A 24,115-nucleotide genomic window follows, 5' to 3' on the forward strand; every position below is an offset into this window, starting at 1 on the left:
ACAAGCAATCTAAAATTCAGCTATATTAATATATAACAAAAATGAGATCCATTGATTAAAAATATCACCTTTCTTGAAAAGTAGATATACAAGATTTATAGTTTTGTCATTTGATTAATGTTGAACATTTCAATTTCTTAATTATTTCATTTCACCATCTATTTAAATATACTTTAAGCATTTTTTAAAATCCCTTTCCACTTTTCCTCACAAACTGTAACAAATAACACATTTATTTGTTAATAAGCACCTGAAAGGGACTTTGAGAATTAATACTTGAAAACAACTTTGAGAATTCTATTATTCCTCCAGTTAATGATTGATATAATTTTTTTTACAATTTGTAGGAGTTACTAAATGATCAAAGACTACAAACAAACAGTTCATACGCAAGGAAATTCAAATACCAAAATGCGCAGAAGAACTGTTAGCCTTGCAAACAATTAAAGAAATTAAACTTTGAGGTACTACATCATATCCAGTAAATTAACAAATATGAATAAAAAAAAATTAAACCAAATGCTGGTGATGCTGTAGGGAAATAAGCACACTTAAAAATTATTAATGGGGGCTGGCCTGGTGGCGTAGTGGTTGGGTTCACATGCTCCACTTCAGCAGCCCAGGGTTCGCGGGTTCGAATCCTGGGTGCAGACCAAAGCACCACTCGTCAAGCCATGCTATGGAGATGTCCCACATGAAAGTGGAGGAGGATTAGTACAGATGCTAGCTCAGGGCCAATCTTCCTCAGCAAAAAGAGGAAGACTGGCAACAGATGTAGCTCAGGGCCAGTCTTCATAGTAAAAAAAAAAAAAAAAGAAAAGAAATTGTTAATGGCACTGTGAATTAGAACAATTTTTCTCTTTTTTTCTTTTGCTCAGGAAGATTTGCCCTGAGCTAATGTCTGCTGCCAATCTTCCTCTTTTTGTTGAGGAAGGTTCACCCTGATCTAACATCTGTTGCCAATCTTCCTCTTTTTGTATGTGAGCCCCTACCACAGCATGGCCACTGACAGCTGAGTGGTGTATGTCTGCACCTGAGAACCGAACCCAGGCCTCTGAAGTGGAGCAGGCCAAACTTAAGCACTAGGCCACCAGGGCTGGCCTCAGAACAATTTTTCTTAAAAGTAATCCAGCAATTACTTAAAACTAATTGTACTCTTATCAACTAATTCTATTTTGGTGAAATCATCTCAAGAAAATATTTTTTTAAAAAATCAAACTGTTGGGCTAGATTTTTTACAACTGTATCCCATAGAATTTTACATTAGAAAAAGACCTTAAAAATCTTTTGGTTCAATCTTATCATTTTGTTGATGAGGAAATTAGAGTGTAGAAAGGCAAGTTTGACTTGCCCAAAGTAGCATAATTTATCAGTAGCAGAGCAGGGCCTACAACTCTTTATCCCAGATCCCTTGCTACTATACCATGTAGACTATTCCATAGAAGCCTGAAAAAATGACCCAGAATTGACAAGGATAAGCAGATCAGCTTAGTGAGGCTAGATGACACATTGCTCTTTCTAAAGATTCTCATGGCCAAGACCAGCCCTAGACAAAGTATATCTACTATTCATTAAACTCCCTTAACTCACTTTCAGCAATCAAACCAACCTCCAGGATCTTCCCTTTCTTCTTATTCCCAAGAAAATTTATTAGTCCCACTAACTGCTGCTCACTTTCAAATTTATGTTATCAACCAAGATTCTCCACTGAGATCCAAAATGCCTACCTACTTGAGAACTCTACCTGTATGTGCAATAGCCAAAACAGAACTATTTCTTTGGCAAATCTCCACCTTTAGACCTAAACCCACCTCTCTACCCACATACATTTATATTCTATAAGTTCACCAGGAAGGGCACAAATTTGATGTTGGAATTTTGCCTGTATGTATTATCAGTCAAGGTAGTTGATATTCTCAAGAGAATATGGGCTCCAGGAAAGAAGAAGTAAACATTGCAGGAGTACAAGGGAGGGGTGGAAAAAAAAAAAAGGCCAAGAACAGAACAACCTATCCCAGAGGAACAGAATTTATGGTCCAGACCAAACACATTTCTTAAATAAGCATAACAAACATCCTCAGGAAACTAAAGTAGGATATTAGGAAAATAATAAGGAATAATGAAGAACCAACTAGAGATATTAGGTGTTAAAAATTAGTGACATTGTAAAAGTCAGATAGGTTAAATAACAAAATTAATATAGTCGAAAACAAAATCAATGAGTAGATGATCAGAATGAGGTGTTAAAAAGGCAAAAAGAAATTGAAAATATATATTATAAACATTAAACAACATGCAGGCTTAAGAGAATGAGAAGACAACTCACAGACTAGGAGAAAATATTTGCAAAAGATATATCTAAACAGGATTGTTATCCAAAATATATAAAGAATGCTTGAAACTCAACAATAAGAAAATGAAGCGCTCGATTCAAAAATGGGCATGGGGCCAGCCGGTGGCGCAAGTGGTTAAGTGTGCGTGCTCCGCTGTGGCGGCCCGGGGTTCGCCAGTTCTGATCCCAGGCATGCACCAACACACTGCTTGGCAAGCCATGTTGTGGCGGGGTCCCATATAAAGCGGAGGAAGTTGGGCACAGATGTTAGCCCAGGGCCAGTCTTCCTCAGCAAAAAAAGAGGAGGATTGGCAGATGTTAGCACAGGGCTGATCGCCTCACCAAAAAAAAAAAAAAATGGGCAAAAGTCCTAAACAGACACCTCACCAAAAAAGATATACAGATGGCAAGTAACCATATGAAAAGATGCTCCACATCATATGTCATTAGAGAAATGCAAAATAAAGTAACAATGAAATATCACCACACCCCTATTTAGAATAGCCAAAATCCAGGACACTGACGACGCCAAATGATGACAAGGACGTAGAGCAACAGGAACTCTCATTCATTGCTGGTGGGAATGCAAGAATACACACACTCACTTTGGCAGACAATTTGGCAGTTTCTTACAAAACTAGGCATACTCTTACCACATGACCAATCACACTTCTTGGTATAGTCATACACTACATAACAAGATTTCAGTCAATCATGGACCACATATATGACAGTGGTCCCATAAGGTTAGTACCACATAGCCTAGGTGTATAGCAGATTATACCATCTAGGTTTGTGTAAGTACACTCTATGATGTTCACACAACAACAAAATCACCTAATGACTCATTTCTCAGAACACAGCCCCGTCATTAAGTGATGTATGACTGTATTTACCCAAATGAGTTGAAAACATGTCCACAAAAAAAACCTGCACATGGATGTTTACAGTAGCTTTATTCATAACTGCCACAACTTGGAAGGAACTAAGATGTCCTTCATTAGGTGAATGGATAAATAAACTGTAGTACATCCAGACAATGGAATATTATTCAGTTCTAAAAAGAAATGAGCTACCAAGCCATGAAAAGACATGGAAGAACTTTACATGCATATTACTAAGCGAAAGGAGCCAATCTGAAAAGGCTACATACTGCATGATTACAACGATATAACATTCTGGAAAAGGCAAAACTATGGAGACAGTATAAAGATCAGTGGTTGCCAGTGGTTAGGGAGGAGGAATAAACAAGCTGACCACAGAGGATTTTTAGGGCAGTGAAATTATTCTGTCTGATACCATAATAGTGGATACATCATTACACATCTGTCAAAACCCACAGAATGTACCACACAAAGAGTGAATTCTAATGTAAACTATGGACTTTGGGTGATAATGATGTGTCAGTGTAGGTTCATGGATTGTAACAAATGTACCACTCTGGTGTGGGATGTTGATAGCAGGGAGGCTGCGTCTGTATAGGGGTAGGGGTATATGGGAAATCTCTGTATCTTCTACTCCATTTTGCTGTGCATCTAAAACTTCCCTAAAAAATAAAGTGTACTTAAAAGGAAAAAATAAAGGATTTAGTTCTGAAACCTCCCCCTCAAAATATGGAGGCTAGAAAAATTAGAGTCAACATCTAAATAATAGGACTTTCAGAAGGTGAGAAAAAAACAAATGGAGATGAGGAAATACTTGAGAAATAATGACCAATAATTTCCAAGAACTAAAGATATAAGATGTCAGTTTGGTATGAGAGATAAGGAAAAGATACTTGGACACCTTAAAGAGAAATCTAAGAACATCTCAAGGAGAAAATTCTAAATTCCTAGATGGAAAAAGTACTTCACATTCTCATCACCAAAAAAAAAAAAAAAAAAAACTAACTCAAGACTTCTAATCAGTAATACTGGATGTAAGAAGATAATGGAGTAATATTTTTAAAATGTTGAAAGAAAGGAAATTTTATATATTACTAAACTTTCATTTAAATGCAAGGGTGAAATAAAGATATTCTTAGGAATATAAGTACTCAGAGGGTTTACCAAGAACAGAGCTAAATAAAAAAAAAGTCAAATTGTTGGTCTAAACGTTATTTAAACTGCATATCCTTAGAGACTCATAGAATTTTAGAGTGAGACACTGTGAGAGAAAATATTATAAGACAAATAAATCTAGGGGACTCTATAAAATATGGCAAGGAAGGGTGAGTAAATAACTTAAGGGTTCACTATTGCTAAGGAAACAATGAGAGTCAGGGGACGGAAGGAAGAAAAGAAAAAAAGGAAAGTATACCCATAATAACTCTGAACATCAAAAGACTAGAGAACCCTAACATGGTAGGGGCAGAGATGACAGAAGAATAGAGGACTGTGAGAGCCAACTAAGATACGTGTCTTGTTCAGGGGTAAGATACAGATAATCAATAAGCTGAAAAATTGACAGATAATGATAAATATAAATGTGAATTTGACTAAGTAAAGAGTAACCACCAGAAGAATAAAAATAGAATATACAACTTTCAGACTGGTACCAAAATTTTATTTATCCTTAGAAAATAGGAAAAGAGAAAGAAGGAAAAAAAAGAAACTAGGGTAAGTACAAAACACAAAATAAGATGGCAGGAATAAGTCCTAATACAATAAAAAGAGGCAAAGTTTAACATACTAAAAATACTCTTAGAAAGTAGTCTTGGAGGTAACATGCCAGCCTTCTTATTGATCCTTGAACAAGCCAGGCATGTCCCAGCCTCAGGGCCTTTTATACTTGCTGCTCTCTCTGCCTAGAATAGCCTTCCTCAATGCCAGCCAAGCCAGCTATATCTTGAGGTGCCAAGCCAGCTACATCTTGAGGTGCCAAGCCAGCTGCATCTTCAGGCGCCACGCCAGCTGCATCTTCAGGCGCCACGCCAGCTGCATCTTCAGGTCATGCCTTCCAAAAAGTCACCTTCTCAGTGAGGCTTTCCACGACCACCCTATTCAAAATTTCAACAACCTCCCATATCCAACTTCATATTTTCTTTTTTCTTGTTTTAATTTTCTCAGCTTATTACTTTTCACTATCTAATATACTACATATTTATTCATTTTATTTATCTCTCTCTCTTTCTACAAGACTGTAAATTCAACAAGGGTAGGAATTTTTTTGTTTTAGTCACTGCTTGATAAGCAGCATCTACAACAGTGCCTGGAGAATAATAGTATGTGGTCAATACTTGTTGAATGAATGAATAAATAAATTGAGGTGTCCATAAACAAATGAATAATTTTAAAATGTGGCAGATACCATGATTTGAATACTATGTAGCAGTCAGAAGCAATGAAACAGAGGTAAACACAGCAATATAGACAAATTTTTTAAAATGGGAGAAACGGAATGAGAGTGAAGATGGAGACTAGAGGAGGATAAAATAAAATCAAAGCAGGACCCTGCACAGGCCAATGACAAAAGTGTACCACGAAATATGATTAAATCAATTCTCGATACCAGAGATGCTCTCACCCTAATTACTCCCAAAGAGAGATATTTAACCACTGGTTTCAGCAAAACTCAAACCACTGTGACCTGAGAGAAGACCCATTTTAGTAAAGGGTTGATAAGAAAGAATACCCAATTGGAATGAGCTGAGGAGAGAATGGGAGGTTAGGAAGTATACATAACACTTGGTAGGAGTTTTGATGTGAAGGGGAGCAGGGAAATGGAGTGGTAACCGGTAGAAGACATGGAATCAACAGAGACTTTCAAAAAAAATGAACTAAGTTAAGGGAGGTATGCCAATGGCAATCATCCAGTAGAGAGAGAAAATGAGGATAAAGGAGAATAAGAGGATGACTGTAAAAGCAAAAGCCTTGAGAAAGTGTGAGGGGATGGGATCCAAAACACAGAGCATCTGATCATAGAGGCAAGGATTTACCTCACTGTAAAAACAAGCTTTCCATAATAATACGTTCAACAATAATTTTTCTGAATATGCAGGCTTTGGTGATGTCGGTTCTTAACCTTTTCTGGGTCATGAACCCCTCTGAGAATCTGATTAGTGCTATGGATCTTCTCTCCCTTAAAATACACATACAGATATTCAGATAAAACTTTCATACAACTTTAGTGGGTTCACTGAGCCATGCGTTCACTGAGCCATGCTCCCCAAGCTAATTCATACACAAGTCTTTTTTTTAATTTTTAAAGTATAACATACATATAGAACAGCATACAACTCCAGGAATTTTCATAAAGTGAACACATCACCCATTATAAACACCTCCCAAGTCAAAAAATGGAACATTACTAGTAACAGGAAATTCCCCAACCCCCTCCAACCTTCCCAAAAAGAAGCACTATCTTAACTTCTAACACTAGATTAGTTTTGTCTGTTTCCAGACTTTATATAAATGGAACATGGAAGGATTCATACAGTATGTATTCTTTTGGTCTCACTTTTTTCACTCTACAATATGTTTTTGAGATTTAGTCATACTCATATGTGTAGCACTAGTTTGTTCACTTTCATTTCTGTATAGTCTTTCATTTTGAGAATATATCATAATTTTATTTATCCATTCTATTGTTAATAGACATTTGGCTTATTTCCAATGTTAGGCTATTATAAATAATTACAAAGTCATGTATAAATTATTGTACATGTCTTTTGATGCACAAGTGCATGCATTTTGTGTGTGTGTATGTTGTTCTCTACTGTATTTCCAATGCCTAGGACAGTGCCTGGTGCATGACAGGCACTTCACAAATATTCGTGGAAGGAAGGGTGGGGGAGGGAGGGAGGGAGGAAGGAAGAGAAGGAGGGAGGAAATCCTTATGCACACATCTTTGGCTGCCGGATTATCTTCTTAGCGTGAATTCCTAAGGTATTCTAGGTCAGACTATACATGGTTTAATTTTTGATACATATTTCTAAACTGCCCTCCAGCAATGACAAATCAGTTCTCATACTGACAGTGTACTTCCCTACACCTCCTCCAATCCTGCTTTCTCCACTTCGCTCACATACGCCAATCGGATAAACAAAAACCCATCTCATAGTTTTAGTGTTCACTTCTCTGATCAGTAATTTAACAACTTTTCCTATGTTAGGTAGGCATTTATATTTCTTCTTATGTCACAAGTGCATGCATTTTCAAAAAATACCCATGAATAAAATTGCTAGGATATAGGTTATATGTATATTCAACTTTGGAACATAATGCCAAACAACGCTTCAAAGAGGCTATAATAAGAACTTATATTTGATGGGTAAGATGGTTTAGAAATAAAAACTTTTGCAGCAGAAACATTCCTCTGACTGAGCTCTCTAAAATATTAGTTTGTTGTTTGTTTTTTGTGTGTGTGTGTGTGTGGTGAAGATCAGCCCTGAGCTAACATCCATGCCAATCCTCCTCTTTTTTTGCTGAGGAAGACTGGCCCTGGGCTAACATCTGTGCCTATCTTCCTCCACTTTATATGGGACGCCCCCACAGCATGGCCTGACAAGCGGTGCCTTGGTGCGCAACGAGATCCGAACCCGGGTCCCCGGCCACAGAGTACGCGCACTTAACCGCTACACCACGGGCCGGCCCCTATTGTTTTTGTTTTAATTAAGTCATTGGTGAATACAATTATATGAAGACTATAACAATAGCAGCTAAGTGCTCTGGAATCAGTTTGGCCAAGTTCAAATCCTGGTTCCATCCAGTGTTAGATTATCAGATAAGCAAATAAGCACGTGTTGAGGGTACTGCAAAAAAGGGACACCAAAAAAAAGCTTAAATTTCATTCAAATAATTTTATTTAAATAATTTAACAATGAGGTATCATCATCTTAAAAAGTCAGAACTTTGATGATTTTACTTACCTTTTGCTTATTTTATGCTTTGGAACTGATTTTGTTTTGAATTACAGAAGTGGCACTATAATCACTTCAACGCTTGATGATGTAAAGGTTTAGAGACAGGAAATTATGACTCTGATTCTCTCATTCATTCATCTACTAAACATTTATCAAATGCTCTTGAAAAGGATATCTGCCTGTTTTATTTTTTGTTATCCAGCATCTGAACTCCCTCTCCATGTTTAGAGAATCTGCCACCATGTGTGTCTTGGAGTGACACTGGGCCCTAGAAGTCAGCCATGGAAGCCAAGAAGGCCAGATACTTGCTTCCCTATTTAGGGACCAGGCACATAGATTAGTCAATTAAATGCTGTCATGCAGAATTTGAATCTAGAGCTAAAGATGCAAAGACAGGTTAAACTTCACTCTTAGGGCAGTGACATATAGCACCCACTGGCAGTGTTCCAGTAATGGTATGTTTTTAAGAGAAACGGGTGTAGATGAATGGGGAAAACGGTATAACGATATTTAGTGTTAGGACTGGCAATTATCTTATAGAAAAGACATACTCCCACCTCCTTTTTGGTCAAAACTGTAGTCCTGGGGAAAAGTCAACGGTGTCTTAAACAGGAAAAGGGTTTTTCTATGGTATAACTTTGGCTATGGTCTAGCTGTGAGGTTGGTTCATTGGTTTCCTACTTGTACTCAGGATCTGGTTCTTCAATCTTCCAGTCATTTCTGCAAGCTAACTAATATCCTTCCAATAAAATCCTTTTCTTTTGCTTCAGCTAACCAGAGTTGACTTCTGTTGTTTGCAACCAAGAATCCTAAAATGATAACCCTACCATGTGCCAGGCTCTGTACTAGGCACTGGGAACACAAAGACAAATAAGATATAGCCCTGCCTTACATGAGTTTAATAGACAAGGCAGACAAGTAAACAAGCAATTATGATAAACGATAAGTCTATAACAGGAGTAATCATAGAAAGCACAAGGACACACAGGTTAGGCCTGAGGAGTCAGAAAAGAAAGAAATATCATTCCAAGCAAAAGGTGCAAGAAGTAAAGACATATAACCTTTTCGTTTCTCTGCTCATCACCTCCTTCCTACACAGTATCAAAAAACATATTTGAAGGCCAACAGTGACAAGAGACAGATTGATGGGTTTGTGGAAGGAGTCACAATTTGTGACCTGGGTGACAATGGTGGTATTTTTGAGCTTGCTATATGAAGATGAACCTCATGCTTAAAACACAGACACACCCCTACACCACCACTACAAAGCTGGCCACAACTCCCGCCCTTTTCTCTCTCCTTCTCACCTACCTCAGTCACTTCTCGGAACAGTCAACTATGGAGCTCTGGGTTTTGGGTTTTTTTCTATTTGCTTGGCTGCTTATTTGTGATTCAAGCGGTGTAGGAATCACGAATGAGTGGATAAAGGAATTGAAAAGAGAAGTAAGGTGTTAATCAACTGATCAGAGTAGTGAAGCACAAAGCATTCTGCCAACTGCTTACACTAGTTTTGCTTAAAGGTAGGTATAATTCTACGGGAGAAAAAAAACTGATATAAAATAACATTTTAAAAAATAGTGTGTGTATGCTCTTTCCTCTAAAATTATAAAATTTCAGCCTTGACACATCATTTTTAGAGATTTACCTTTTAAAATTACATTAGGCTTATACTACATATTTTTTCACTGTCTACTTTTATAAAAACTGTGATCTTCGTTAAGTTTCGTAAGCTCTAACATTTTGAGTCGTCCACTGTATTGAGGTCTATGCTTGAACAGGAAAAATCACCATAAAAGTAAATTAACAAACTAACCAATCAACGACTGTTAGAAAAATTTGATAAAGGAGGCTGAAAGCAAATGATCAGTGACACCTCATTCTCAAAAGTGACATCTAACTTACAGAGCAAAATGATTCGAGTATTCTAAAATCTCCAGTCCTCCTTTGAAAAAAGTAGTATTCACTATCATGTGAAGGACAGATACAAAAAAATGAGTTTTCATTTCAGTTTCATTAAATTGAATGGTGTAAAAATTCACTTCAGTCATACCAAACTCCACACCAGCTTTGCAAATTCAGTTCTTTCTGCCAGAATGCCCCTGTTCAAATGACTCCTACACAGTACTTGAGACCTGCTCTTTGAAGCCTTCCCTTACTTCTTCCCCAGGACAGATTGTCATTCTCTCTTCTTATGCTTCAAGAGCATCCAATACATACGTCTATTACGATTATCATATCAATACTGTAATCATTTCTTTGAACATCAACTCTTCACAACCAGATTAGGAATTCTTTGAGAATAGGCAATGTCACATTTCTACCTCTGTAAATATCTGTTTTAGCACAGTCCCTAGCATAAAATAGGCAGTCAGTAAATGCTTGTTGAATAGAGAATGACATAATGTATTAATAATGATATTAATGTTATTTATGTTCATGAAATAGCATGACTCAAACTTCAAATTCTGTATGCAGAAGTTAAAAAATCAGTTCCATTGGTTTTTATTTGAAAAGGGGAGATATTTTTACAGCTTTCACAAATAATCACCTATGGATTGGGGATGAAGTAATGTAAGTTCTTTACTGCTATATAAAGCCAAGGGAGGGCCGGCTCGGTGGCGTAGCGGTTGGGTTCGCGCGCTCCACTTTGGTGGCCTGGGGTTTGCAGGTTCAGATCCTGGGCATGGACTGATGCACCACTTGTCAAGCCATGCTATGGCGGCGTCCCATATAAAGTAGAGGAAGATGGGCACAGATGTTAGCCCAGGGCTGATCTTCCTCAGCAAAAGGATTGGCAACGGATGCTAGCTCAGGGCTAATTTTCCTCACAAAATAAATAAAATAAAGCCAATGAGTGGTCTCTTTTTTATTTCAAAAGAATCTTAATTTTATTTCACATTATTTAGTATTCCTTTGTAACTACCACCTTTTAGGATATCTATTTAGCCTAGATACCTCTTCACAGAGTTGTATGCTCTGAATCCACTCCCCTACTATAAAAATGGGGCATTAAATGTTCTATGAAACCTTGGTTTCATTCGCCATAGCTGACTTGACCAGACATAGACATATGCCTCGACTGGATTTTCTGCCAGAGGTTTAGAATGGGATCACAGAACCATGAGCGAATGTATGCATTTAAGAGTTAGAGTACTTGTTCGGCCATGCGCAGTGGTAAAAGAGAACATGCAGAGAGAGAAAAATGAAGTGGACAAGTAGGGAGAAGCAGAGAGATCATGCTGCCCTAGGGGGGTGAGAAAATAGCTGCCTGAGTTACTGATGAGTTTCCAGTTCCTGGTTCCCTCCCCCTCATGAAGTCTGGCTGTACTTCTATCTTCAGGTACTGTGAAATCCCCTGTATCCTTGCCATTAACATTAATTTCCTTTTTTTTGAGTAAGTTAGTTTGAATTTGGTTTCTATTAGTTACAAACAAAAGAAATTTGATTTTAAGAACCTCAAAAAAGAAAAGGTCAAGTAGGAATACCAAAATGTCAATTAATCACATGAGGAAAAAAACCTACCTTGTTAAAAAATAGCTGTTACCTTGGTATCTTCAGGCATTCTTCAGCTTAAGAAAATGACAAATATTCACCAACCATAACAGGTTCAAACAACATCCTATAAATCCAACTTTAGCATAGTTGTGAGTCAGTATGAATAAAATTCTATTTCAAACTTCAGAAAAAAATGAAAGATTAAAAAATAGGGAGCATTTTAGAGCTTATTAGAACAAATTATTTTTTAAAGAAAAATAATACCACTTACTACAATTTTGACGAAAAAGGAGGTGTGGGTATGTCTTTTCTGATGATCATTTCCAATCCTATCTAACACTAAATATCATTATACCGTTTTCCCCATTCATCTACACCCATTTCTCTTAAAAACATTAACACTTCAGTGTCCTCAACTAAAATACTCAGTGGTAGTAGACAGTGACCTTTAAAAAAAAACGAAGCATTTCCCAGTAGCACAGTCATTATATGGCATTAGTTTCTAAAACAAGATTGATATATTAGGTTTTCCATTTTTCTTTTTTATAATTTTATTTATTTATTTTTCCCCCAAAGCCCCAGTAGATAGTTGTATGTCATAGCTGCACATCCTTCCAGTTGCTGCATGTGGGACGCGGCCCCAGCATGGCCGGAAAAGCAGCGCGTCCGCACGGGCCAGGGATCCGAACCCGGGCCGCCAGCAGCGGAGCGCACGCACTTAACCGCCAAGCCACGGGGCCGGCCCTCCATTTTTCTTTGACATTAGTTTGTTAGTAAGTTTCCTTCGGCAACTCAGACTTAAAAAAAAAAACTAGTTTCTTTAGTAACAATTTTCAAATGGACAGTGAAGAAGAATGAATACCAGTAACTTATACTGTTCCTAGATGTAAAACAAGACAAACTTACATTTATAAGAAAAAATGACTAGTTTCACATAATCAAAATTTAGCAAGACTGGGAAAATTTACAAATATAACAGCAAGTTCAGAGATAAAAACAAACAAAACAAAACAAACAGTACTTCTATCAAATTTGCCAAGATTATATAGACAGTTCTGGTATTCAGGAAAAAATGAGAGACTAAATTTAGGGTAAAAGGAAAGGTTTATGAAAAATTGAACTGTGATTGCCATAAAAAAGATTTTAAGTAAAAAGGCCTCAATTGTTTACAATAATGGAAGAAGGCAGAAGTATTGATAATTTTTAATGACTTATATTGCCTCTAGAATGTGTTTACTGAAATTACATTTGATTATGAGTGTCCGATATGCTGAGAATTTATTTTAAACCAAATAGTGAAGAAATAGTATGCAGGTTTGGTTCAGAAGTAGTTGGGAATTCTTTCAATTTCCCCTTCTGCCCCCTTAGTTCAATCTTTCCCTACAACATGTTTCAGTTTATCTCCCAAATTAATAAAAAGCACAATCTTAGCAAGCTACCACTCTCACACCTTAATCCATAACAGGAAAGGCTGGATAAATGCTATAATACAGACTATGTGAAGATTAAGAGTAAATAAAGGGCATTGCTAGAGTTTAAACAGTGCTATCAATAAGAAAAATGTGCTGAAATTTAAATCATTAAGTAGAACAATTAAGAAAAGCTAATCATCATTAATGCCAATCTCAAATTTGTCACAGAACACCAAATGTTGGAGCTACTGGAGAGAGACTAATGGTCAACTTGCCACGACATTCTCAAAAGCTAGGAATCTTTCTTTTAAAACCCAGGATTAACTGGTTTGTTCATTCATTCACTAATTCTAGAATAGTAAGGGACACCGATACATAAATTAAAACATTCTAAGGGCAACAATAGCTATAATAGGTTATTTACTGAACATTTACTAAGTGCAGGCACTGTTCTAAGTGCTTAACTTGCATTAACAAATTTAAGCTTCACAACAATTTTATGAAGACATCTTCATTTCACAAGGGAAGAAGCTGAGAGATATCAGAGAGAACAGCTAGTCAAATATCAAAGCCAAGTTTCAATCCCAGATAGTCTGGATCCAGAGCCAACTACTTTATACTCCTTCTCAAATACCATAATAATTCATTCAACAAATTCTTACTGAGTGTCTTCTCTGTGCTAGGCACTGTTCTAGGTGCTTGAAATATAACACAGTTACTAATTGATTATTTCAGGAGGCATCTGATAAGCCAGACACGAGTATGAGTCTGAGAAGGCTTTCTGGAGGAGGTAATGCCTAGGTTGAGTCTTAAAAGATGCAAAGGAGTTATATAGGCAAAAAGAAAAGGGAAGGAGAAAATGAAGTCATTCCAAGCAGAAGGACTATATAAATGGTCAACAATTCAGAAACAGCATGTATATTCAGGGAATCTTCAAAAAGTAGTTCTGTATGGCTAGAGTGGAAAACGGAAAGCAGAACTTCATGAGTTAAGATTAGAGAACCAGTCAGAGGCCAAATCATGGTAAGTCTTAATGACATGGTAAGGAGTTTAGACTTTATCCAGTTGACAATGGGGAGTCACTGAAGAATTTTCGAATTGTGTTTTAGACAAACCAGTCTGGCAATTCCGAGAAGGTGAATCTCAGGGAGAAAAAACTGAAGACAGGAAACCCAGTGAGAAGGTAAGGAAGCAATTCCTAATAAGGCAGTGGTTGAAACAGGGATGCTAGAGAAGTGACTGCTTCAAAAAATATTGAGGAGATAAAACCAGCAGAATTCAGTAAATGAATGGATGTGAGGAATGAAAGAGAAAGAGAGGGAGGAATCATGAATGACTCCTAAGTTTCTTGGATGATGAAGTCAATAGTAGTCCATGATGTCTTTAAAAGACAATAGATCAAAGAAAAACTTTAGGTAGGTAAATAAATTCAGTTTGGACAAATGGAGCATGAGGTGAAGATAAGCAAACAGATAAAACAATCTGATGCTTTGGAAAGATACTAATGCTGGAAAAACGACTTGGGGAGTAATTGGTAGATACATGGTAACTGAAACCATAAGGATAACTGTGACATACTAGAGGAAATGTGAAGACCAAGAAGAACAATTGGCCGACCCTGGGAACATCTCTTCTTATGGGACAGGCAGAGGCAGGAAAGCCCTCAAAGGAAATGATCAACACCCTGAGAAGCTACAGGATAAACAGAAGAGGGCAGCATGGTGGAAGTCAAGGGCTAGAGTTTTTTGAGAAAGTGGTCAACAGTATTATTGTCATTGGTTACTTTAGCAAGAGCAAGTTTAATGATATGAAGAAGCAGAAATTAGACTGCAGTGGGATAAAGAGTAAAGGGGAGGAGAAAAAGATAATTTCAGACAATGCAGACTACTCTATCAATTTTCTCATCTATAAAATTGAGATAATGGGTTATTTTGAGCACTAAATGACTTATCACATGGAACCTCACATAGAGTAAGTGCTACAGGCCCTTATGGACTATTTCTGTCCTTGCTCACTATACCTAGCCACACTGGGTGCCTTTCTGTTCTCATCCCAAACTCCTTTGCACTGCAAGGCCTTGCATTTGATGTTCTCCCACAAGGATCCCTCTTTCCTCAGCTCTTCACATAACCAGCTCTTTCTCATCTGTCAAATATCATCTCCTAAGAGAGGACTTCCCTAAGAAGTACCCCGAGGACCCTCTTTCAGTCATTCTCTCACATCATTGTGTTTTATTTCCTTCATAACTCTTACCACTCTTTGAACTTTTCTTGTTTATTTAGAGGTAATACAGCAAAGTGATTGAGAGTGCAGGCTTCAATCAGACTGACTGCATTCAAATTCCAGCTCTGCCACTTACTAGCTATGTGACCTTGGACAAGTTGCTTAATCCCTTAGTGTCTTCATTTCCTCCTCTTTAAAAGCGGCAAAATAATAAAGTACTTACCTCACAGACTTCTTGAGGGAATTAAATGAGCTAATTCATATATAATTATTATAAGAATTGCAAGTACAGTTGAGGCACTCAATATTATTATATACTTGTTTACTTGCAATGATCTTAATGCTCCACTAAACTGCATTTCTCAACATGTATTACTAAAAATATCTGAAGCTGTAATAATTCTTAGTCCAAACCATAAAGACATCGACTAACAACCAAATGAAGGAGTACTGCTCTGACTAAACCTCAGGAAATATTACTTTCAGAGAAGAGATTTTTTTTTTTGCCACAAAAACCATAAAAAAAAAAGATACAGAGCTAAGGCTCCATAGTTAAGCAAGGGAAATTTTTGATAAGTTTTATGTGTAATTACTATGTAACTTAGACTAGTTTATAAAAATTAAGATTAAATATGGATGAGAAAAAAAGGTTCTGAAAGGTTCTGACGTAAGCAACTTTGGAAAACAGTGTTTTGACTGGAAATTCTAAGACTAAAGACAAAAAGAACTGTACATACATCTACTTTAGTTGGTAAAGTCCTTTCTTATTGGGACACAGGTTAACAATTATGAAACTGTACATGTATAACAAGATTGAACAAATAAGTAAATGGATGGTGGATGGTAAGAACCAGGTTTCTCACTTTTGGAGAGGGAGGTTACAGATAAGCAAAGGGGTAAGGCCAAAATGAATCACGTGCTACTTGAGTCAAAGATATCAGTATGAACTCATGTTTAGCTTCATATAGATACAGATAGAAAGATACAAAAATAGTTATATGTTTGTATATGTGGGGTAGTATGCATACATGTATTTCCTAGGTCTGTACACTGAGAGGGCCTAGCAGCAATGATACCCCAGCAGCAGTGAGCATACTCAGTGCCCAGATCTTGGTTTCAGGTATGATTCTCTAATAAAAGTAACCAGGGATCCTTGGAGAAATAACCAGTTGATTGCAGGGTTGGGGCAGGAAATATACAAGATGAGCCCCGAGCATCTTGTAGTGCCAGAAAGTAAGGAAGTGCTCAAAAAAATGAAACAATGGGATATATCTTGTTGGCCACAGGTGCCAACATGAAAGAAATGGAACAATTTGAGCAACAAAATAAATAAAGTAGTATAGGATTATAACCCAAAGTTATAAAATGAATATCCATGAGTCCATACTGATATAAATAAATAACTTAATAAATAAATAAATGATGGAAAAAAGAAAATTTTCCCTTACAGAAGAATTTGAAATAATTTTGTAGATACTCTTCCCTCAAGGAGTTGGAGCTTAAGTCCCCACCCACTGAGTGTGGTCTACACTTAGTGACTTGTTTCTAAAAAGTAGAGTATGGGAAAACTTTACAGTAGATAAACCTGGCAAACACTACCTCAGCCAGATGAGAGAGGTTAAAAATATCAGGGATAAGTCATACTGATAAGGGTACATATGTACCCTTGATACAATGTAATGAGAATGGCATTTTACCTCTGCCGTGGTCTTCCTCAAACCCATAACCCCAGGCTAACTAGGTGAAAAACATCAGACAAACCCAAATTGAGCGACATTCAACAAACTATCTGACCCATACTCCTTAAAACTGTTAAGGTCATAAAAAACAAGGAAAATTTGAGAAGTTGTCACAGCCCAGAGGAGCCAAAAGAAACAGGATGACTAAATGTACTGTGGAATTCTGGATGGGATCCTGGAACCGAAAAAGCACATTAAGTAAAAACTAATGAAATCAGAATAAAGTATGGACTTTAGTTAATAGTAATGTTTCAGTGCTGGTTCCTTAGTTGTGACAAATGTAACATAGAAATGTCATAAATTAACAATAGAGGAAACTGGGTGCAGGATATATGGCAACTCCTTGCAACTTTTATGTCAATGTAAAACTATTCTAAAATTAAAAGTTTTTTTTTCTCAGTTTTTTTTTGTGTGTGTGTGTGTGTGTGTGTGTGTGAGGAAGATCAGCCCTGAGCTCACATCCAATGCCAATCCTCCTCTTTTATTTTTTTTGCTGAGGAAGACTGGCCCTGAGCTAACATCTGTGCCCATCTTCCTCTACTTTATATGGGACACCGCCACAGCATGGCTTGACAAGCAGTGCGTTGCTGGGTGCCCAGGATCTGAACCTGCGAACCCTGGGCCACCGAAGCAGAGCACACACACTTAACTGCCTGTGCCACCGGGCCTAAAATTAAAAGTTTATTTAAATTAAATAATAATAGTAGTAGGGAAGTTATTGGCATAACCAGAATGAGTCTTTTAAGTCATGTATAGTAGATTGGACAAAAACAGAAATATAGTTAGTACTGTGCAAAACAATCTGAACAGTGATGAACAGTTTATAATACTGTAAATGTAAGTGCCTAAAGTCATTTCATATGTGTACATTTTTATTCTTTAGTTGGTAAGCACTTTAGGACCAGAAAATTCTCCTCGAAGCAGGAGGCCACTCAAATTTTGGACTAAAGCAAACTTGCAGAACTAATTATATTAATAAAATTCCATGTGGTTTTTGAAGTCCACAAAGTTTAAATAGTTTTAGGTAAAATATATTTACAGTACATTACTGAAACATTTCCTCATAATTTCAGAAGGAGAGAAATTTAACTATACATATTTTAAGAAAGTACATTGGAAGGTTCACTAATAACAATATACTATGGTATAAAATTCACAATAACTTGGGTCCATAATGGTCACTGTTTAAGAGATTTGGAAAGTTCAAAAAATGAATAAAAACAAATTTCACTAACATTTGTAACTATCTTGAATATATTTAAAAACAAACCAAAAAATCTCTTACAAATCAGTAAGAAAAGACAGCCCAATAGAAAACGTGTAAAGGACAGGTACAGGCAAATCACTGAAGAGATGACCAAAAATGCTCATACATAAGAAAAGATAAAGGGAAATAAAAATAGAACAGAAATGAAATGCCATTTCATACCAATCAGATCGGAAAAAATCAAAAAGAGTCTGACAACACTAACTGCTGGTAAGGATATGGAGAAACAGAAATTGTGAATATTCTATAAATATCCTGTAAAAGGAAAATGCTCATATCCTAAGACCCAGGAATTTGACAATCAGGTATATGACCCAGAGAAACTCTGGCATGTTGCTTCAAGAGATACAAGGATGTTCACAAGGCACTGTTTACAATAGACAAAAAATGAAAACAATCTAAATGCTCATCAATAAAGGAAATAATAAACTGCAGTATATTCACATTCAATGGAATACTACACACCACTCAAAACGAATGAACCAGACCTACAGAGCCAATAATGGTTGAGGGGGAAAAAAAGTAAAATGAAATGTAAAAAGCAAGTTTCAAAATATATATACCATGACACAATTATATTAAAAACTGCTTAAATTTACCAGCACATTAAAAAAAAAAGTGCCAGGCATAGTTTTAAGCACTTTAAGTAAATAAACTCATTTACTTTTTACAACAACCTTACAAGGTAGACATTTATATTATCATTCTTTGACAGATGAGGACTCTGAGGCATGGCGAGATTTAAAACCTTTGCCTAAGGTCACAAAACTATTAAGTAGCAGAGTCAAGATTCAAACCAAGGGAGTGTATGGCTCCAAAGTCCACACTCTTCAAAAGCATCTAAAGTAATGCCATGTACTACTGTTCATATAGATAGTTTATTAAAAGGTAAACTGGAAGGATACACATCTAATTTATCATAACAATTGCCTCTGGGAGGAGATATCAGGAGAGAGGGAGGGAAGATGAAACTGGGGAGAACAAAAGGAACTTTAACTTGATTAACAATGTTCAAGTACAGTATAAAGTTCTACACTGCTCTTTTAGAATTCAGTGTGATAACTATAATATATATAATTCTTTTATATTAAATATATATCTGAGGCAAAAATGAAAAATGTTAACATTTTGTATGATGGGTATGTGCATGTTTACTACTTTTTTTGTAATTTTCTGTATTTTTAAAACTTTCCAAAAAGAAAAATGTCTCATCTATAAAACAATATTACAACAGAAATAAAAAGAAATTTAAGAAATTTCCAATCTCCATATTTCAGCTTTTATTTGGAAATGAAAACAGCTAAACTGTGAGTTTATGTATATATCTATACTTTAACAGACATATGGAAAATGCATTTTTACATGGCTCAAAAGAGATACTAAAAGTACACCAAAAACAGTGTCTCTTACTATACATTTTGATGACTCACTATTCTCAGTGAAAATAAAGTATAGCAGTAGCAGGAAAACTCCCTTGATATCTTTCTCTTTTTTCTTGAGAGTTTGCTCTCTGTTGCTTTCTACTTGTTTGTGCTTTTTACAAGGAGGGAGCAAGAAGAAGGTATCAAGAAATTGTCACCCACGTTAAAAATAACAATAACAGCTATAGATGAACATACATGCAGCCCTTCTGAATATAAGATTCCCCAACATCCAATCAAGTAATGTTCCAAAAATTTATTTGTAAATTGGTTGTCTGGAACTCAGAATATATTTTCCCATAAAGAAAGTTAAAAAAGGATACGAACATCAGGAAAAAGATACTACCTGAGGTGCCAGGCCATGAGCGGGGAAAGAGGAAAAGCAGAGCACACAATATGCACCAATGGCCCAAGAAGAAAAGAAAGGGTTCTCAACCAGAGTTTGAGGACAGACATCATGTTTCATTAACCTTTGTATCCTCAGTGACTAGCAAAGTACCTGGCACCTCATAAACATTCAAAAACTGCTGTCTACTGACTGATGAGGTGATGAGGAAAAGACTGAGTCAAGCAGTCCATCAATAGGTGGCACTGTCAACACAGAACAGTCCAGGCATAAGATGCAGATAGAAAAGAGGCTGGAGAGTAACAATGTGCATTAATACGAGCATCCACATGTGTAAAACTATTACCAGGTTGGTGTGGTAACTAGGAGAATCCCTTCAACTAAATCATTAGCTCTTTCCATTACTGCATAATGTGTAAGCACCATATTTTGAGTTAGTTTTTCTAATAATGAATCATAAGATAGCTTCTCTGTTGGAGCAGTGGTTATGTGGGATTTTCAGAACTTTCTCCTATGACCCTTGAAAATATTTTAATGTCATTTTTGTGATTATTAGAGTAATGCTATTCAGAAAACAGAACAAAGTATAAACACTAAAATAAAAATTACCTATGATCCTATCATCCAGAGATAACATCTTTTAATATTTTACATATTTCATGCCAATCATTTTGCCATATATATGTGATATGTTATAAATAATAACATAGTATATATTTCCTTATATTCTAATTTTCTCTCAATATTATACTGTATTGTCTCATGTTAGTAAATTTTTTTTTAAATATGACTTTTAACAACTGCATCCACCATATGGATCAATTATCACTAATTTCACTATTTCTCTATTACATGACAGTTAGACTGCTACAAATTTTTCACTATTATAGTAACATACTATATAAATTAATCCTTTTTTATGTTTAAAGTTCTACACTGCTGTTTTAGAATTCAAAGTGCTAACTATGATATACAGTAATAAAGGGTGGAGTGCTTGACTTCCCCGCAACCCACAAATTCTACTGAGGAATAATCAATAATCTGGGGCATTAAACAAACAAACAAAGAAAAAAAAGGAACAAATTTTTATCAGCTTTTCTTCAGTCATTCTCTTCTTCCACATCTGCTAAGAAAAAGGAAAGTCCCACAAAGATAAGTCTCTGACATCAGAGAGGGTAAGAATAACAAGTCAATTTTCCTGCTAGAGCCTCTTTTGATTTCCACTAAGAATACTGAACCATCAATTTAAATAGGAATAGCACAAGATTTGTAATATCTCAAACATCTCTATTTGTATCAGTGCTTACAGCCAGGTTTTCATAGTAAGTAGACTGCTGAGAAAAAAACCTGCAAACAAAAAAGATACTGTAACTAACATCACTCAATGAGAAAACAGTAAATTTTCTTTTACAATTCTGCCATGATGTTTATTATATTTTCGTCATATACTCTCTCTTCCTTCTTATAGCCTCCTAATTATTCCAACTATTATGCGAGTTGCCATAAATAGGCCAACAGCACCAAGAACTTAAGAATCAATAACTGAGCCAGTGGTAGTTCAATTCATGTGGAAAAGTTCAGAACAAATCAGCATCAGCTTCCTGGCTCTCTTGCACAAACGGAAAATTTATATTGCTTCACCAACTTTCAAAAGTGTAAATTTGTGTACATAAATTTAAAACTCAAGTCATAATTTACTCACATTTATTCCCAGTATTGGGCTGGTGCCAACATCAATTAACTTTCCTAAAAAGTACTAAAATTCCACAATGAAGTGAGTCTAATCACTCAGAAAAAGAAAATTATGTAACATATAGTGTATATAATGATGATGATGATGATGGTGATGATATATGCTATTCTCAACTCCTACTGAGATCTGCAGTTCAAAGGGAAATTGTGAAAAATGAAGCAAAAGTTGCCCAAAATGTTTAATTCTGGCCAAAACAAAACAAAGTTCCCATAAAAGAAGTCCAATACAATCTTTTGTTTCATCTTAAGTTCAAACAGGGTTCAAATAGTTCGGAAATTCTGTATACTCAAGTTTTCAAAAGCTGAATCCCAGATCTACTCTAAACATAAACTGCATAACTTACCCAAGAATCCTTACATATTACCCAATCTCAGGTTCCCCCAGAGACTACTTTTTACAATAATCTCAAATGTACAATAGACTAGTGTAACCTGGGCTACGCTGTTTACAGGTGTCTCCGCCTCCTTCCCCCAAGAGGAAAGAAGAGAAGAGGCTGGGACAAGCAGAAAATAGAGACTATATACACCAAACAACAGTTTGTAATCTTGTAAAAATTGCTTCTTTTACACTTGGGCTATTATTTTCATCAATGCATAATACATTTTAAAGAATAACATATTCCCAGAGTAACACAATTTCTGCCCTCACGGGTCTCTAGCTGGCTGACACGCGTTTTCTCAAATAAATACATGCCTGTTGACTGATGCCTGTCCTGCTGCTGCAAACAAGAAATAACTGTCCTATAAGACAAAAACTCTTCTCTAACGCTCCAGGCGTGACTACAGGTTTGAATTAAAAGCACACTGGAACAATAACAAAAATCGTCCAGCACATCCGTCATTTAAAGGCACGATAATGAAAAGCTGTAGCCGCGACCCAGTTTCAGGTCACAAGGTTTTTTTTTTTTTTCTCCTCCCCCCAGAAAGCGATAAACTTCAAAGGGAATGGTGGCGACCAGGAATCGTTTACCACCCTCCCCCACACACACAAAAAAAAAGACGGGGGGGGACTGGCCAACTTGAACGCTGACTGGGCTCACGCTGGCCAAGGTAGGCTAGGCAGACCCCAAGAAGGAAAATCGGGCCTCTAGGGGCCCGTTAGGCTCCCGCTGCCGCATGTTCAAAATATCCAGCAGGTGGGATTCCGGGAGGCCACCTCCGTCTTACGTAACGGGCTTGTCAAAATCCCAGCTCCAGGACCTCCCCTCTTATCGCCTTCACCGCCTCCGCCCCCACCCCCACCTCCCAACAACAGGAGCCCCAGGCCAGCCCGGAATAGAAAATCCGGAATGAAGACACTGGAGACCCCACGCGTCCGACGCAAAGGCACGGGGGCTACTCTCAGCACTGCCTCGCAAACCAGGAGTGGACCGAGCCCGCGGAGCACGGCCCGGCTCTGAGAAGCCCCCGGGCGGAGGTCGCGGCCATTCGCGCCACCTCTCCGATCCCGGCCGGCCCCGCTCCCGCGCCCACGGCTGTCACCGCTCCGGGCCGTGACATCTCCACATGCCACTGCTGTCCGCGTCGCCGCCCCCGCACTCACCTCACGGCTGGCTCCCGCGCCAGGAGCGGGTCGAGCTTGGAGAGCGGTGCCCGGTCTCCTCACGAGCGGCGGCGGGACACGAGGGGCTGACTGCCGCGGCGCCCTGAGCCCGCTTAGCTCATCCCCAGCCCGGCGCTCCGCCCTGCGCGGCACCCCCGCCCAGGCCTGCCGTCTCAGTCAGACGGGTCTCCCCCTCCCCTCGCGGCCGCCGCTGCCTCCGCCTCCTTCTCTGGCTCCAGCCGCTGCGGTCGCCGCCACTGAGACCGGCGCCATCTTGGCAGTGACGGAAAAGGTCGGGGCGGGGATAGCGACCCGCAAGCGCCAATCGCGGGCCAGGCCCGGCCCGGGGGTCGGGGCAGGGCCGAGTTGAGGGTCGTGGGGTCCTAGCGCCTGATTCTGAGAGATGGGCGGAGAAGGTGGGCGGGGCTAAGCCTTGCTCACGGGTGACGCGCGGTGTAGCTGGGGAAATGCTCCGTGGTTCCCCCTCTGGTCGGGAAATCCCGAGCCTGAGGCGCGCGTGGGCGAGACACACCTTCCCTTCCTCTTTTATCGCCCCGAGGGTTAGGGATCCGTCTTGGGCCACTTGACCTGTTTCCTCCTTCCTTCCCAGCAGCCCCGGGGGTCCTGACGGTGCCTAGGCAGAGCACTGCGTGTCTGTCGGAGCGGCCGCTCCTCCACCGAGGGGGCACTCAGATTTCCCAGAAAACCCCCTGAGGGGTTAGCAACCACCTAGTAGGTTTCGG

General features: G+C 38.0%; 1 protein-coding gene across 5 annotated transcripts in view; it reads right to left on the reverse strand.

Moving 5' to 3' along the window:
* DENND4A (DENN domain containing 4A) overlaps positions 1 to 23,604 on the reverse strand; it is a 126,702-nt gene extending 103,098 nt beyond the window's left edge. For 3 of the 5 annotated variants that reach the window (XM_058541872.1, XM_058541871.1, XM_058541868.1), the window contains exon 1: positions 23,373 to 23,603. The gene's annotated coding sequence lies outside the window, so the exon portion shown is untranslated. Of the gene's footprint in view, positions 1 to 23,372 lie in introns of all 5 variants that reach the window. The other 2 variants (XM_058541870.1, XM_058541869.1) reach the window with 1 other exon arrangement.
* Positions 23,605 to 24,115: the final 511 nt, after the last annotated feature.

This window comes from Diceros bicornis, chromosome 5, assembly GCF_020826845.1.
Source record: "Diceros bicornis minor isolate mBicDic1 chromosome 5, mDicBic1.mat.cur, whole genome shotgun sequence".
Classification (NCBI taxonomy): Eukaryota; Metazoa; Chordata; class Mammalia; order Perissodactyla; family Rhinocerotidae; genus Diceros; species Diceros bicornis.